This window comes from Balaenoptera borealis (genome assembly GCF_965194805.1).
Source record: "Balaenoptera borealis genome assembly, chromosome: 17".
NCBI lineage: Eukaryota > Metazoa > Chordata > Mammalia > Artiodactyla > Balaenopteridae > Balaenoptera > Balaenoptera borealis.
The window spans coordinates 25,462,769-25,478,186 of record NC_138876.1 but is presented as its reverse complement, the minus strand read 5'-3'; the positions used below and the strand labels follow the sequence as shown (position 1 = coordinate 25,478,186).

Genomic DNA, 15,418 nt, shown 5'->3' with positions numbered 1-15,418 from the left:
CATTAGCCTGTCCCAAATGTACTAAAGAGAGATAGTTCAACAGAAAGAAAAAGGGATTTAATTTAGTTGTTAGGTGTGTACCTGTGTGAGTACGTGAGTGTGTTGTGTTTTCACTTCCACTTGTGGTACTTAGATGGGGATTCTAGATGGGGAAGGGATAGATTTGTAGTTCTGTGGGTTGATGCCTGTGCAGCTGCCTAAGTTCTGTCAGCCCCAAGATCAAGCTCTGAAGGTAATTAAAATATTATTGTCATCAAGCCAGTCCCTACCCTCACAGATATTAAGGTTAATAAACTTTATTAGAATATAGGCCATTGAATAGCAGTTAGAAGAGATACAAAACTGAAAGAAGGCTGAACTACCTCTGGATAAGAGACACCTGATGTCTCCTTTTAGTCTTGATGTTTAAAAGGCATATTCTAAATAGAAAATTACTAAATAGAAAAATTAGTTTTTAATGTTACCATTAAAATATCAATACTTTAAAAATGTTATTTTTGTTTAAAGCTGATTGGTAATATAAAGCAGGGGTGATCATTTATTTAAGAATAATTTCCTGAAAAGACAGTTTCTTATTATATATTTAGTTTATATACATAAACCATATGGTAGTGAACTTTAAGTTGTGGATTGTTAGTAATAATTTAGAGAAAAGGACAGTAAGAAAAATGAATGGTGATGAGGTATGGCATGTGTCTACCGTTTAATTTCTTTAGAGAGGCAGAGCTTGAACAGCAGAGGAATGATGGATGATTTCTGTAGACTGTACTACTCAGTAAATATGTGAAGGCCACCTTGAGCTGTGAAATCTACTCTGTCTACAAAGTGAACATTTTTTGAACTGACCTATGCTTGTCACTCTAATGTGAATCTTGCTATGCTTTATATCTACATGTTACTTTTCAGAGATTTGCTGGTTATGTGACAAGCATTCATGAAGTACTACATAGTGAGTAATAATAACCACAACATAACAAAAATGGGGTAGAGAGGACATAATGCTTAGTAACAACTTTTTCCTTTCCAAACAAACTTCTCCTCCCCTGTGCCCAGCCTGCAACTTTTCTCTCTTGTCTCTTAGAGAATATACCTCTCTTAGGCTCAGGCCTAACCTCTGCACTTCAGTTTTCTTTTCCTTGCATCTCTCTAGTCTGCCTCCCTCTCTCTCTCCTCTTGATTTGACATTACACCATCCTAACGAATCATAAGAAAACTGGCAAATACTTCCTGCAGGAAAGAAAATGAGTGAACAAAGCAGTAATCCAAAGAAGGGGTAAGACTATGAACACTCACATGATAATAAATATTTTCCTGTCACACAAGAGTTAGAAAAACATGCCTATTACATTTTGTATTTCCCTTTACTGTATACTCAAGGTTTCAGAAAAAGTGTTTTCACACTGAAGGTCAAGACTCTAATAAAATCAATTTATTAGATCAGAACAAGCATTATATTTTTATGAATTAGAACAATACTGAACAGGGTAGAATAGAATAGAACAGGAAAAAAAAATAGAATAGATCAGAGACATCTCAGGGAAAAAAAAGGAAACTAAGTATGAACTGTATTGAGAGGCAAAAATTTCTTCTTCATGAGGGTGTCAGTCAAAAAATTTGAAAGTTTGTGATGATATTAGGTGCTAACCTATTAATTTCTACATAAAGACAAAATATTAATCTTGAAGAATATTTACTTTAATGCTTTGTTAAAACTAGTAATGGAGATCCAACCACATTTTGGCATGAATTACAGGGACAGAAAACCATGTCCCCAATTAAATTATTATTCCAGAAGTACAGGCTGATCAGTTCAAACAAAAGTTTGTGTGAGAACAGTGCTATCATTGCTTATTTAGAAATAAATTTAGAGTAAGCTCATATTCCGAGAAGACAAAATAACTCATTGTAGACAGCTACCTCCCAAGGGCAGAAATGATCTACAGCAGGGAAAGAATGAAGAATGTTCCTTTTATGTTTTTACCAGCTGTCTGGTTCTTGTGGGCAGAGAAGTCTAGGAACATATCTGTCACCTTAAAAAAAATGTACCCAAACAATGATCATAATTTTTTGCTTTACAAATGACTGCAGAAGTACTTTTTACTCAAGTTAATAATTAACTTTTGGATTTAGTGAGTTAAAAAGAAGGTAGTAAATCACCTATTTCAGTGGTAAATTCTTTGTGTTAAGATCAATTATTTCTTGCATTTATTGTATGAATATTATGGTAATTGCACAGTTTACTTGCAAATTCCCATTAATGTGTGCATATGATCTAGTAGCTATTTTGTTTCTTAAATAGGATATGGGTGATAAAGCCGCCAGGAAATTGGATAGACTTTTAAATATTCTAACTCCAGACTCCCTCCATTTGCTGACAGAATAAACTTAGAGATCTTTACTTATGCCCAAGCATTCTTGAGAGGTTGTTCAAGGCAGTGTGAAGCGGTAGCTATGAATAAAGTCTAATAGACTTGGGTTGCAAACCCAACACTAAGGCTCACTAACAAAAGGATTTGGGGCAAGGTAATAAAATAAGCCTATTTCATTCCACTGTTTTAAAGATTAAATGAGATAATAATGCAAACCCCTCACATAATGCCTGACATATGATCAGCATGATTGCATTTATTTTTATATAATTTCCGTGGCAGACCTGGGATTGATACCAGGTTGGTTGTTTGACTTATAAATGCAAATTTCAACCCACTCTACTAAGTTATTATCATCATCATCATTTCTGTAGGTAACTTTTTAAGCATGTTCCTTTCACTCTCCATCACCAAACAGCTACAAGCATTCTCTCTCTTCTATGGGCCCTTTAGTATTTATAATCTATATCACGTAATAGTGTCTAAAATGCTGTATTACTAGTTACTAGTTCTATGTGTGTTTTCATAGTGGGGCTTTCTTTTCCCCAGAATGAGATCTTAAACATCTCAAAAGAGAGAAAAAATATTACCACTTGATTCCTCTTGGCAAATGTAAATTTACTGTGAAGTTAAAGAAGCTCCTGTCTTGCACAGGCTCCTTCAAAGACCCTGGAAGAGGACCATCAATGTGTTCACAAGAATATATGGTTTGGCAAAATTTGTGAAAGCAACATACTCTTTTTCTTAAAGAGGACTCCTCCAAATAGATCAGCTTTAGGCCACACAAAACCTGTATCCATTCCCACCTCTGGGCATGAACTCAAAGAGAGAGTTCATTTATTTGTAAAGTTGCCTCCAGCTTGAAAATCTTTGATATTCTAATTTTTTGGAAACGAATTCAATGACTAGTTCACCAGAGTAGGTCTTCAGTTCACAGTACATCTTGACTGACTGCATAATTTCAGCAAACAGGGAGATGCACATTACTTCATCTGCTCTTAAGACAGTACAGAAGCTACTCTTGGAGTTGGCAATCAAAACAGTGTTTAGATTTTGCATGGGGAAGTGAAACCAGAGACACTGGGGACTGTCAGCTTTGGGAAAATGCTTTTAAAATAAACTAAGTTTGATTTAAGAAAAATAATGTATGGAAAGGTGATGAACAAGTAGTTATTTTTCTTAAAAATAGAGAATACTTTTTGGGGGTGGGAGAGATAGAATTGAATTCACAAACATGCCAATAATAGTAATAATAACACTAAAATGATATCAACAATAAGCAGAGTGCTAAATGCATTATAAACACTATCTAAACTCTAAACAATTCTGTGAGGAAGGTTTTAATATTCCTGTTTCATATATAAGGTAGTTGACACTTAGCACTAAATAATTGCACATGATCATACAGCTAATAAAAGATAAGCAGCACTAGAACCGAGCCCATTTGACTCTTAACCATTGCACCTACTGCACGTATACTGTATGTCAAAACTGAAAATCTTGGCTTTTAAAACTAGGAAAGTCATTGGAAAACTTGTTTATTCATCATGAGCTTATTCCTAGGGTCAGATTTCTTAGGTGCATTTCAGTGAAATAAGATCTAGGCTCTGGAAACTAATAAACCCTGGGTGTAGGATGCAACAACTTAAAATATTTTTTGTTAAGTAATCATTTTTCACAGCAGTTAGTAGAGTGCTTACTAAGACAAAACAATAGATTGGGTACATTTTTTAACTTGGGTAGTTTTCAAGGTAGCTTTAAAAATGATTTATGACCTCTCTCATCTCAGAATTGCGCCCGATATACTATGCGCTGAAGACAAGGTACACTTTTTCTCTATATATCTTTTCATTGTGTTCTCAATGTTAATTGGTGGATATACTGCTTTGGCCTCTCTCAAACACTTTGCAAGGATTTTTAAATTATTTCTTGGGTATTTATGAGCATAATGCATTTCCTATAGATGTGAAATGAAGAAAACCATTTTAAACCAATTAAACTTAAAAATCATTTGTGGCAATGCTCTGAGTACAAGAGAATAAAAGATAAATATGACATGGCATATTCCCTCAAGTGATTTCCAATCTAGTGCAATGGTTGTCAAATAGAGTGCACATGGGAAGCATCTTAGATGCTTTTGAATTTGTGGAGGAGCAGTCCCCAGAGAACCTTAGTTATAATGTTGAAATAGAGGCTAAGGAATCTACATTTTTAAGAAGTACTCTAGTGATTATTATATGGCTTCTTCTTACCTTGAGAAACTGATCTAACAGAAAAGACAGACATGTATATAACTTATTGCAATATAAAATATATTAAAATAAGCATGATAAAGAAAGTTATAAGGTAAGAAAAGATTAATTCTTTTCTGCATCTTTTTGGGATAAAAAAAATCACTGCTATAGTCATTCTTCACTCACAAAGAGAATCAAGACAAAGACATAAGCATCTAAAAAAAGGTCCCCTTCTTTTATCCATGTATAAAATTATTTATAGTATGATATATGTACTACATCCCATACTGCTGACTAAAATAAACTGTTCCCAGCAACAGAAGTAGTTGTCTGCTTTAAAAAAATTCTGAGGACAAGTTTTATTTTATTGTGTATACATAGGCACATTTTCCCCCAACCTGCATTGTTATTTAGTAATATTTGTTTCTTCCTAGGCTCTATCTGGATGTTTTATGCTAGTGTAATTGGAGTCTACTGAAACTCTGGCATTTTAAATGTATTATTGGAGCTGAAATCAGTAAATCAATAAAGAGAAATGTGTTACAAATCCACACAAAGCAGAGACATATGGCATTTGAATGAAAGTGAATGCCATTCTGAGTAGTCAACTGTGGATGCTCAGTGGGAAATCCTCATGGCTTTGTGTCTAGTCTTTATCCAATGTGGACTTTACAGTTGGCTGAATGACAGGCTCTTATTTGAGCACAGCTAGAGGCTGATTAAGTTAGGTTCTGGCTACACCATAAAGAAATTCACTGGATTTATATAAGCTTTAGTACCTGAACCAAAAGGGGAATGAAGAGTTATATCAACATTAGAATGCTGAAAAGGAATAGCTTTTGGAGTAAAATCAACAGTTGAAATTAGTTGAAGTATCAATAGATTTAATTATCTCCAACGTGTTCCATGTATTTCTGTCAATTATTTCCAACAAGCAAACGAGTTCTGCTATATTTCACTCATTTTAAATGTCCTATAAAAGGGAAAATAAAACTGTAGTTTAGTGTATACTTATTTAAAGGAAGAGTTTATCTATAATTTGAACATGCTCTTTCAGGAGAACAGATTGCGAACGCCTCAGATTAGGAGTCATCTCTGCCCATAGCCTTTGGCATAATGAGGGGCTCAGTGTTATTTATGATCACTGAACTGACGAATGAAAGAATCTCTGAATACAGGAATAAATATGTCGGTAAAATGTAGGCATGCAAAAAGACCTTATTGTTTTCTCTTTGGAGCTTTTTTAGGGCTATGTATCCATACAGATCTGAACTATACGAACAATGTAATTTGGATATGGAAAGCTTTTCTTGTATGACAGAATACACTTTTTTTTCTTTTGTTAGATTTTACTATTTTTTGTTAGAGTCCAAGTCGGTGGCTTTGCAGTATTTTTATTAATGTTAATTCTTACAAATATGTCACATGCTTGGTAAATATAGTAGAATTATTCAGAGAAAAAAAAGTGATTTTTTCCAAGCTCACATAACTAAAAAGCCCAAGAGGGGTTCTCTAGCTTCTAAGAAGATACCTTTCATTACTCAGACTTCAGTGATGTCTCCCTCCTTTTCCCTTCTGTGTTATTCAAGGTCCATTCTACGTACCACTTAGCACTTGAGGATATATTTTCATTTAGTTTTTCATTTGTTGTGTCTCATCTACCCCCACACACTATTGACTTTTGAAAGGCAGAGACTAAAATCTCTCTTAAAAACAACTCCAATATTGACCAAGTTCTCACTCACTGAAACTGTACAAAGTCAATTTGGATTTCTTCATATCATCTAACTTCTCCAGTCATGCCCAATCACTGAAACCAGAAGAGTTATCTCTGATATGCTTCTTGAATTCTATCATTTTCTTTCCATTCACACTGAAAGTTACCATAGCATTTACAATGACAAAAAATATGAATATAAGTAAAAACTGACCCATTTAAATTTAAGAGCCTGAGACCAGCTGTTGCCATTTTAAGAAGTGACTTTGTGAAAAGAACTGATCAAGAGGTAGACTTTCTTGGAGACAGATTTTGATTTCTCCTTACAAAATCTAACATGTGATAGAGAGCTGACCTTTCAGATTCTTGCTGGAGTCACTAAGGTGCTATTTTGTTGAGTTCACGGTCAACTTTTCTACGTAAGTGACTAAATTAATCTCATTGACATCTCATACTGTCCTGATTTTCAGAATGGTGTTATCAGTACTAATTTCAGGATTTCTTTTTAAAACAGTCTCTAACTATGTTCTTGGATTTTCTACGTGAAATCTGAAATAACTGGGTATAGCAGGGTAATAGTTAATTTTTTTAAAAAAAGTAAGGAAGGAGGGAAAATAACTCAACTGCCTTCAAATGTTTTTTCATTTATGAAAACCTACTAAATGAATTGAAGGGAATCCCTAATTTTCTCTAGGTAGTGTTAAACTGGCCGAAGGGGTCATAGATACGTCTTATTTATTGTGCTGTGGCTAGTGCACAACAGGCTCTTAAATGGATAGTTATAATTTGGTTAAGTAAATTTAAAAACAAGTATAACCCAGTACAGCAACTACTCGATGCAGGATATTTGCAAAATAGGCTTTTACACTACACTTTAAATGAATTTTCTGAATCTTTTCCAAAGTAGGCCCCAGATTTTGAGGAAGCATGGAAAGGAATAGATTTTAGTTTTGGCTGTTAGTCACTGTCTTGTATTCTGGCTGTATTTACAAGACATTAAAACTCCCCCAGTTTTCTCATATGTAATAATAATCATACTTTCTCTGCATGCTTCACAAGTATTGTGGTTGATAAAATGAGATTCTGTATCTAAATGTGCTTTGAAAAATACTATGCAAGGTAATATAATTTTAAAATAATACTTTCTTTTTGGTGACTGGAACAATTATCTCAATAATGATAGCATAAATGTACATAATCTGTAGAAACCTTTTTAGATAAACAGTGTGTATACATACAAGAAATATCTATGGAGGCATGAGATGTAATAGAAAGAGTGTAGAGCTTGGGAACATCATTATCATCATTATTAGCATTGCAATACCTGCATTTACATCTCAACTCTGGCACTTAGTAAGTGTAAGACCATAGGTAAATTTCTTAACTCTCTGAGCCTCAATATCTCCATCTAAAAATTACATAATTTTGACACACCTCAGAAAGATGTTTTTTCCTTCACTTTTACCTCGTTCTCCTTTTCTCTTGTAGCTTAGACAACGTAGTATCCCCCAGTCATTTTAGATTTTAGATTTTATTAGGGCATATGGCCACCAGGCTAGAAACTCCATTTTCTGGGCTCCCTGCAGACTAATGTAGTTTTGTGATGAAGTGCTCACCAACAGAATATGAGCAGAAGTGATGCGGACAACTTCTGTGTTATCCTTAAGAGAAAATGAGTCTCCATTTCATCCAATTGACCTTTCCCAGAAATCGGAATGCAAATGTGACACAGGTGAGTCAGATTCAACCATGCAGACAAGGCCAACAGCTTGGTCTAAGGAATGTCACAGCAGAGTAGCTGGGCAGACCCTGTCTATCATGGGACTGTCTTCATGGGACTCCTATTTTGTTCAAGCCACTGTATTTGGGAGTCTCTCTGATGCATTACCTTAGTCTCTATCTAATAATATCTTTCCCTTTTTATTTGCCCTTCACTTCCTTATTTTATTGAGTGTCTACCTGGTGCCAGGCATTTAGGTATGGATTTAACTAGAAAACTTACATAAATTGCTTAGCAGAGTGCTCAGGACAGTGATGCTAAGTAAATGCTCTTCTTCTCTCACTAAATGCCAGGGGCTACAGTGACACACAGGAGACATAAAATGTATAGGTCCGACCCTTATTCATGACCCTTACAGGTAAAAACAAGACATGCAGTAGCAAAAAATTATTTTGAAATAACTTATCTCATGATTATTTAACTGCAATTTGGTCAAAGTCCAAATATGAAGGAAAAAATGAATTATTCCATTAAAATTTGAGAAATATGAATTTTTGTGGATAAAAGAGCATAGTTCAACAAAATCAAATTTCTAAGATATAAATGGGAAAAATACATCTTATTAATAGTTTTGAAAATGTCATGGGAAAAACAGTAGTATATTAATCTCTACAGGGGATGTTGCTTGTACAATTTCTTGATCAAATATGGTGAGCATATAGGTTTCTTTCTTTTTTCTTCTTTTTGGCTCATCTATTTACAGATGAATGGGAAAAAAGCTAAAGTGAGAAGGGAAATTGCTCTAGTTATGTCTATCGTTATATTAAAGTCGGCTATATTAATTTCAACAAGAATAAGCTTCATAAGGACAGATAACATCTGGTCTCGACAATCATTCTTCTCTCAATGGCTAGCAAATGTCTGGCCCTTAATAATAACCATGGTTTCAATAGTATTTATTAATTACATTTGTTATTATTAATACATAGTAAATACTGCTATTGAATGCTTCTACATGCCAGACCCTGTCCCAAGCACTATGTATATGTTCACTGTTTAATCTTCGTAACAGCCCTATAAGGTAGGTACAGTACTTATCCCCATTTTGCAGAAAAGAAAAAGGAGGACAAAGTGATTAAGTAACTTTCTCAAAGTCATACTGCATTTCAATATTAGTAGTAGAGATGAATAAATTTTTCTGAATGCATAAGTTCCACATAGTTTTGGTGATTCATTTAATTGAATTATTGCTTCATGGTTACAGAAGAATTACAGGAAAAGGTTTTAAAATGAAGCATACATACAAGATGGCTGAAATTTAAAAGACTGATAATACTGGTGAGCATACAGTACAAATCTAATATACATGTTGGAAAGAGTGTACAATGGTAAACCACTTTGGAAAACTATTTGGCAATTTTTATGAAATTTAACATATACTAACCTGTGATCCAGCAATTCCATGAATAGGTATTGACCCAAGAAAACTGGAGACATATGGACACAAAATGATTTGAACAACAATGTTCATAGAAACTTTTGTTTGTAATAGGTCCAAACTGGAAATAACCCAAATGTCCATTAAGAAGAGAATAGATAAACACCCTGTGGTTCATACAATGGAAGACTATTCTTCAATTAAAAACAACAAAAACAACAACAAACTATTGATTCACACAATAACATGAATGAATCTCAAAAACCATGTAGAACAAAAAAGCCAGACATGAAAGCGTACCTATAGTAATATTTCATTTATATATCATTCAGGAAAAAAACAAACTAATCTATAGCGATAAAAATGACAACAGTGGTTCCTAGGAAAGGGGGGAGAGAGTTAGGGTAATTGACAGCAAAGGGGCACAAGGGAACTTTCTTAGACAATGAAAATGTTCTTCATATTGATCTGAGTGATCGTTACAAAAGTGTATGTAAACTTGTCAAATGTCATCAGGCTGTACACTTAGGAGCACTGGGTTTTATTATATGTAAACTATACCTAACAATGTATGATTAAAATTAAAAAGAAGCATATGATATTAAGAATAGCTCCAAGAAAGAAAACTGTTCAACACTAGACACTGCTAAGAAAGGAGGTGGAAAAAAACCCTTTCTGGGGAAATATACATAGTCATTTTTCTGTGATAAGATACATATAGTATGGCCTAATGGCAGCTACCATATGAAACTATTTTTTACAAAATCATGTTCAAGTGTAATTTCATAAGCTGGTGCTTATTGTTGAAATTCCTTCTTTCATGTAATGGAGACTACAATACTGCACTTAAAGAGTCAAAGTGTTTGATAGTGGAGAAGTAACAACTTTAATTTCCAGCATTGTTTAGATTTTTGTAACAGAAGGTATATTATTAAAAGCTTTTCTGGACAAATACTGCATTATTCCACTCATATGAGGTATCTAAAAGAGTTAAACTCATAGAAACAGAGAGTAGAATGGTGGTTGCCAGGGGTTGGGGAGGGGGAAACGGGGAGTTGCTGTTTAACGGTATAAAGTTTCGGTTATGCAAGATGGATAAGCTCTAGAGATCTGCTGAACAACACTGTGCCTACAGTTAACACTACTGTATTGTGTACTTAAAATTTTGTTAAGAGTAGATCTCATGTTAAGTGTTCTTACCACCACTACAACAACAAAACCTTTTCTTAAACAGTTCTAGGAAGAGATAAGCACATATTTTTTCCCTAAGGAGATTTTATAAAACTTAGAATTTAATATTTTTCTATATTTCACTCCTGAGTCAACCAAGACTCAGAGAGATCACTGAACTTTCCTGAGCACATACAGCTAAGAAGTGTTGGGATCAGAATTTAAAACTTGGCAGTCTAAAGACATAAATTGCGTTCAACTCATTAGGTTATCCTGTGTCCCCTGCCTATACTGTGCCCCCTGATCACATGCTCAGTAACAAATTATCTTACTTAAACAAACACAAATATCTTCACAAGATATCAAAAACATTATTAGATATGGGAAGAACTCTAGCATAGTGGCCCACTGATACTGACAACATTTGGGGGCACCAAGAATCAAATACATAGTGTAGGATTTATAAATCAGGAGACCCTCAAACCTAAGTGTACATAAGAATGTTCATTTTAATTAACCCTCCTAAATAATTCTTATGCAGGCAGCTCACACTTCGAGACCTACTGCTAAGGGCATTTAAAATTTATGTGTAAACAGGTATGACATTTGAGAGCTATTTAGGACATGCTAAAACAGAGTTGTTCATCTGATTTCCACCTATGGTTTCAGAATGAAGAGCTTTTGTAGATCTGTTGATTTTATAGTTTTTGTATTTTTCTTGTGGTTATTTTGCAAAGTTTTTACAAATTCTTTTCCAACAGAAAGAGTGCTAATATTTGTTATATATGTGAAATTCCTCCTTTTTTTACTTTTTATTTCTCACTTCAGTATTTTTACTTCTTTTTTAAAAATTGAACAAATATCTTTGAGAATCTACAAAAGATAGAAATAGTTTATGTAACTGGAAAAACTTAATTCCATAAGTAAACAAATAATCATGAAAATTGTAATTATCAAATTTTAATTGACTTAATATGGTGCTAATTTTTTTTTTTTCAAAGCTTTTGAAAGAACTTACAATTATAAACCTGGAGTAGTTAAAGTTAAGAGGGGTGAATATCCAAGGTGCTCTTTGTTAGGAACTGGAAGGAATCTTTGGGAACAGTAATCCATATGTAGAGTGAATTTGTTGTTTTGTTTGCTACGCTAGGTCCATTCGAATTTATTTTTCTTGAAGCATACCTTGATTATTTTTTTTTCCTGCATTACAAACCTTATTCTGAACTCAGATGATTTGGGTGGGACTGGTTCTACACCCAGCCCAGGTGTAAACTTAATCAGTTAAAGCAAATCAATATTTCTTATTCACTGGCCTTAGTGGGTAGTTCAGGGATTGAAATGTAACCTGATCAAGGTCCTTGAGATATTAGGAAGTATTTGGGGGGGTTTCTTGGAAATTAAAAAAAAAAAAAAGCTTCCTTTCCTTTTTCGTGTATTAAACAAATAATCAGAAGAGACTCAATATTCTAATGGTGTGGCATAAAAATCATGAAGTTTGAAACTGTCAAAGCCAGTTTACCTCCAAGAAGGCAGAGCCTTGATTTGTGGTGTGGGAGTAAGGTTGGGGACATAGACATGGAACATTCAGAGGAGTCTTATGATGAAGCTGATACTGTGAAAAGCTGAGCACAGAGACAGAAGAATCAGGTACTGGGTGCCATGGTTTTACCCACTGGATCAAGTGTCACCTAAGGCCAGTGCCCTCTGGAAATTCCAATTGTATAAATCAATGTATATTGCTTGTTAAATCAGCAATAACATATATTTTTCAGGCTCAACCATCTGGAATTTGTTTTGAATGATTCATCTATTTGTCTTGAGACTTCAGACATTTCTGAAAGGAAATAACAAATGTCTACTATTTCTATTTTAAAACACTACAACTGAAGGGATTTAACAGTTCAGTTTCTGTCTATAATCTGAAAACAACATTTTTTCTAATAAATTAGAAAAAAATTAGAAAAGCATACTATGAAATAAAATATGGTATAAAGTTTATAATATGAATACAGGCTGATATTTTAGAATTATATATTAATAGAGGCAGATATTAGAAGTTTCAAAGCACTTAAGCAAAATATGACTCTAAGAGTACTTGGATATAAATTGATACTACCTCTTTTTGTTTCAGTTATTTCATATCAGAAATAATTTTAACATTTGCTGAGCTGAAATATCTTGCAAGACATAAACAAATATAAGATGTATTTTTTTGGACACAACTCATAAGATAGCAATCTTATGTTTTAGATAGCCCACAAATATATTACACACTGATATAAAGATGCTTCAAAGAAAAAACAGCCAGTCTTTGAAAATAATCTGTAGAAACTGATATTTAAGAGCAAATAATTAAAGTGATAGGACTGTTTTGAAATATAAAACATTTATCTAAAGCACTGCTTCATCGTTTTCTCCTCCACTTAAAAGTTTAGAGAAAGAACCAGGAGAGTGAAATGGACCTCAGGAAGTATCAGGGCAACCTCCCAATACATGTAGGTACCCATTTACAATCTCTACGTAAATGTCTTGAGTGATGGAAAATTCATGGTGTGATAAGGAAACACATTTCTTGTTAGAAAAACCTAGTTTCTAGATCATCTTTTCTTACAGTGTGCCAAAATTTGCCTTCCTGCATTTTCTTCCCATCCATTCACATTATTTCCTATACAGCTCCTTGCCAGTAAGCCTTCCTTGAGATGTTCCCTATTCTTTAAATATGCCTTACATAATATGGCTTCCAGAAATTCCACTACCCTTGTCAACTTTCTCTTGGGGAAAAAAATCTTGTTTTTTAGCGATTCTATTAAACAAAGTTCCTGACCTAAAACACTTTTTTCTTTTTTTTTTCTTTTAACCTTTAGGTTGTCTTCCTAGGCTCATTTGAACACAGGAAGATAGTATCTACCATTCAAATCCCAGGCCAATATTTCCCATGTTTCCACCTTCCATTAGATACAATGTAGTATCTTCTGTATGGTGCTTACCACTGTCTGTCATTTATATGTACCCAATAACACTATAAGATTATTAGCTTCATCTTACAGGTGACAAATCTGAGGCCTAGAGAGGTTAAGAAACTTGTCCAATATCATATTTCTGTTAAGACTGAACGCTAGATTTAAAAATTAGGCTGTTTGCAAATTTAAGAACCACACTGTCAAAGGTTAATATGATTTTTGAAAAGTGAAATTTAAGACTAATTGCATTTTCATACATTGTAATTAGTGCACAGAATGGTGCATATCACAAATAGTTTGAACCTCCAGAACATGGAAGCTTTAATAATTTCATTTCTGGAGTGAACAACTGATAAGAAAAAAACAACCTGCAGAAGTTGAGATGGTTGTAGACAACCAGCTATAAGCTCTTCTTGTATTTTTGCTGATGACAGCACAATGATTTCAAAATACCAACCTAATGAAAATTGATATAGTCTTGCATACTGATAAACACCCAAACATAAGTGAAAAGTGATGCCCAGTATGCAGAGTAGAAAATAAAAGTCAAAGAACAATTACTTGTCGGTCAAGCAATGTGAGGATATAGTCTATAGCAAAGAAGCATGTTTTAGGCTGTAACAGTTTGAAAATGGAACTCATTATTATCACTGAATTACTTTATTAAATGATTCTGTACTATAAACTAACCTTCAGATTTTAGTTTTCTAAAACTTTCCAATCAGAGAAGGAATTTATTGGCTTGCTAAAATTAGTATTTTGGCCTACTTGCATATATATTTCTCTGTGTAAATTTTTTTAAAATGTCATCTGATTTATAAATCAGTAAGTGTTGTTAAAAAGCTTAAGTCTCTAGGGGCCTGTTCAAACCTTGGTTTGGAAACAGCAAAGCTGGGGACTGAACTTGGTGAGTTCATTTGGGTATGAGAATCCCATGAGGCTCCTACTGAACATATTTTTTTCCTGGACATTTTAATTGTAAGAAGTGCTTTTGAACTTGTAGTTGACTGGCCTGCAGCTTCTATCTAAGTGACATAAGCTTTGTTTCAAAAGAGCAATTGAGTTCAATGATCTAGGCAATTTCTTACACTTCTTGGTGGGACTGTAAATTGGACAAATCTTTCCAGAAAGCAATTTAGAAATATGTATCATCAGGAGCTTCAAAAAAGTTCATGCCCTCTGACTTGGCGATTCCTCTTCTGGGAATCTAGTCTAGAAAATAATCCGAGATACAGCCAAAGACTGATATACATGTTTATTACAATGATATTTGTCAAGTAAAAAAGAGGGGTAGAAGAGACAATCTGAATAGCCAGCCTTATAGAAATGATTAAATAGACTTTGGTACAAAAATACAATGTAATAAAAATTATGCAACTATTAAAAATGATGAAGAATATTTAGTTGCATAAGAAACATTGAATAGAAAATGATATATATTCTTTGTTTACTTTTTCATTAAAACTCATGTAAAATACTAGAAAAAAAAAGCCTACATTTTCATAGTAATTTGCCTGGATAGTGGAGGCATGGATGGTTTAAAACAAATTCTTTGTGTTTTCTATTTTTTTTCTAGAATTAGTATGAAATATTTAAAATAAGCCAAAAATATATCTTTTAAAAATTCTGTTAGAAGCATTATTCTTAAAAGTTTTAGGAAGCATTCAATATGATTTTAAAGTAAAACTATTATTTTTTTAAGTGTACTTTTTTTGTTGTTTGATTAATTTTATGGCCTTTTAAAACTGTTAGTGGGGGCTTCCCTGGTGGCGCAGTGGTTGAGAATCTGCCTGCCAATGCAGGGGACGCG

At 33.7% G+C, this 15,418-nt stretch overlaps 1 protein-coding gene across 2 annotated transcripts in view; it reads right to left on the bottom strand.

The window, feature by feature from the left end:
• CSMD3 (CUB and Sushi multiple domains 3) overlaps positions 1–15,418 on the bottom strand; it is a 1,186,187-nt gene that overhangs the window by 207,368 nt on the left and 963,401 nt on the right. The window lies entirely within an intron of this gene.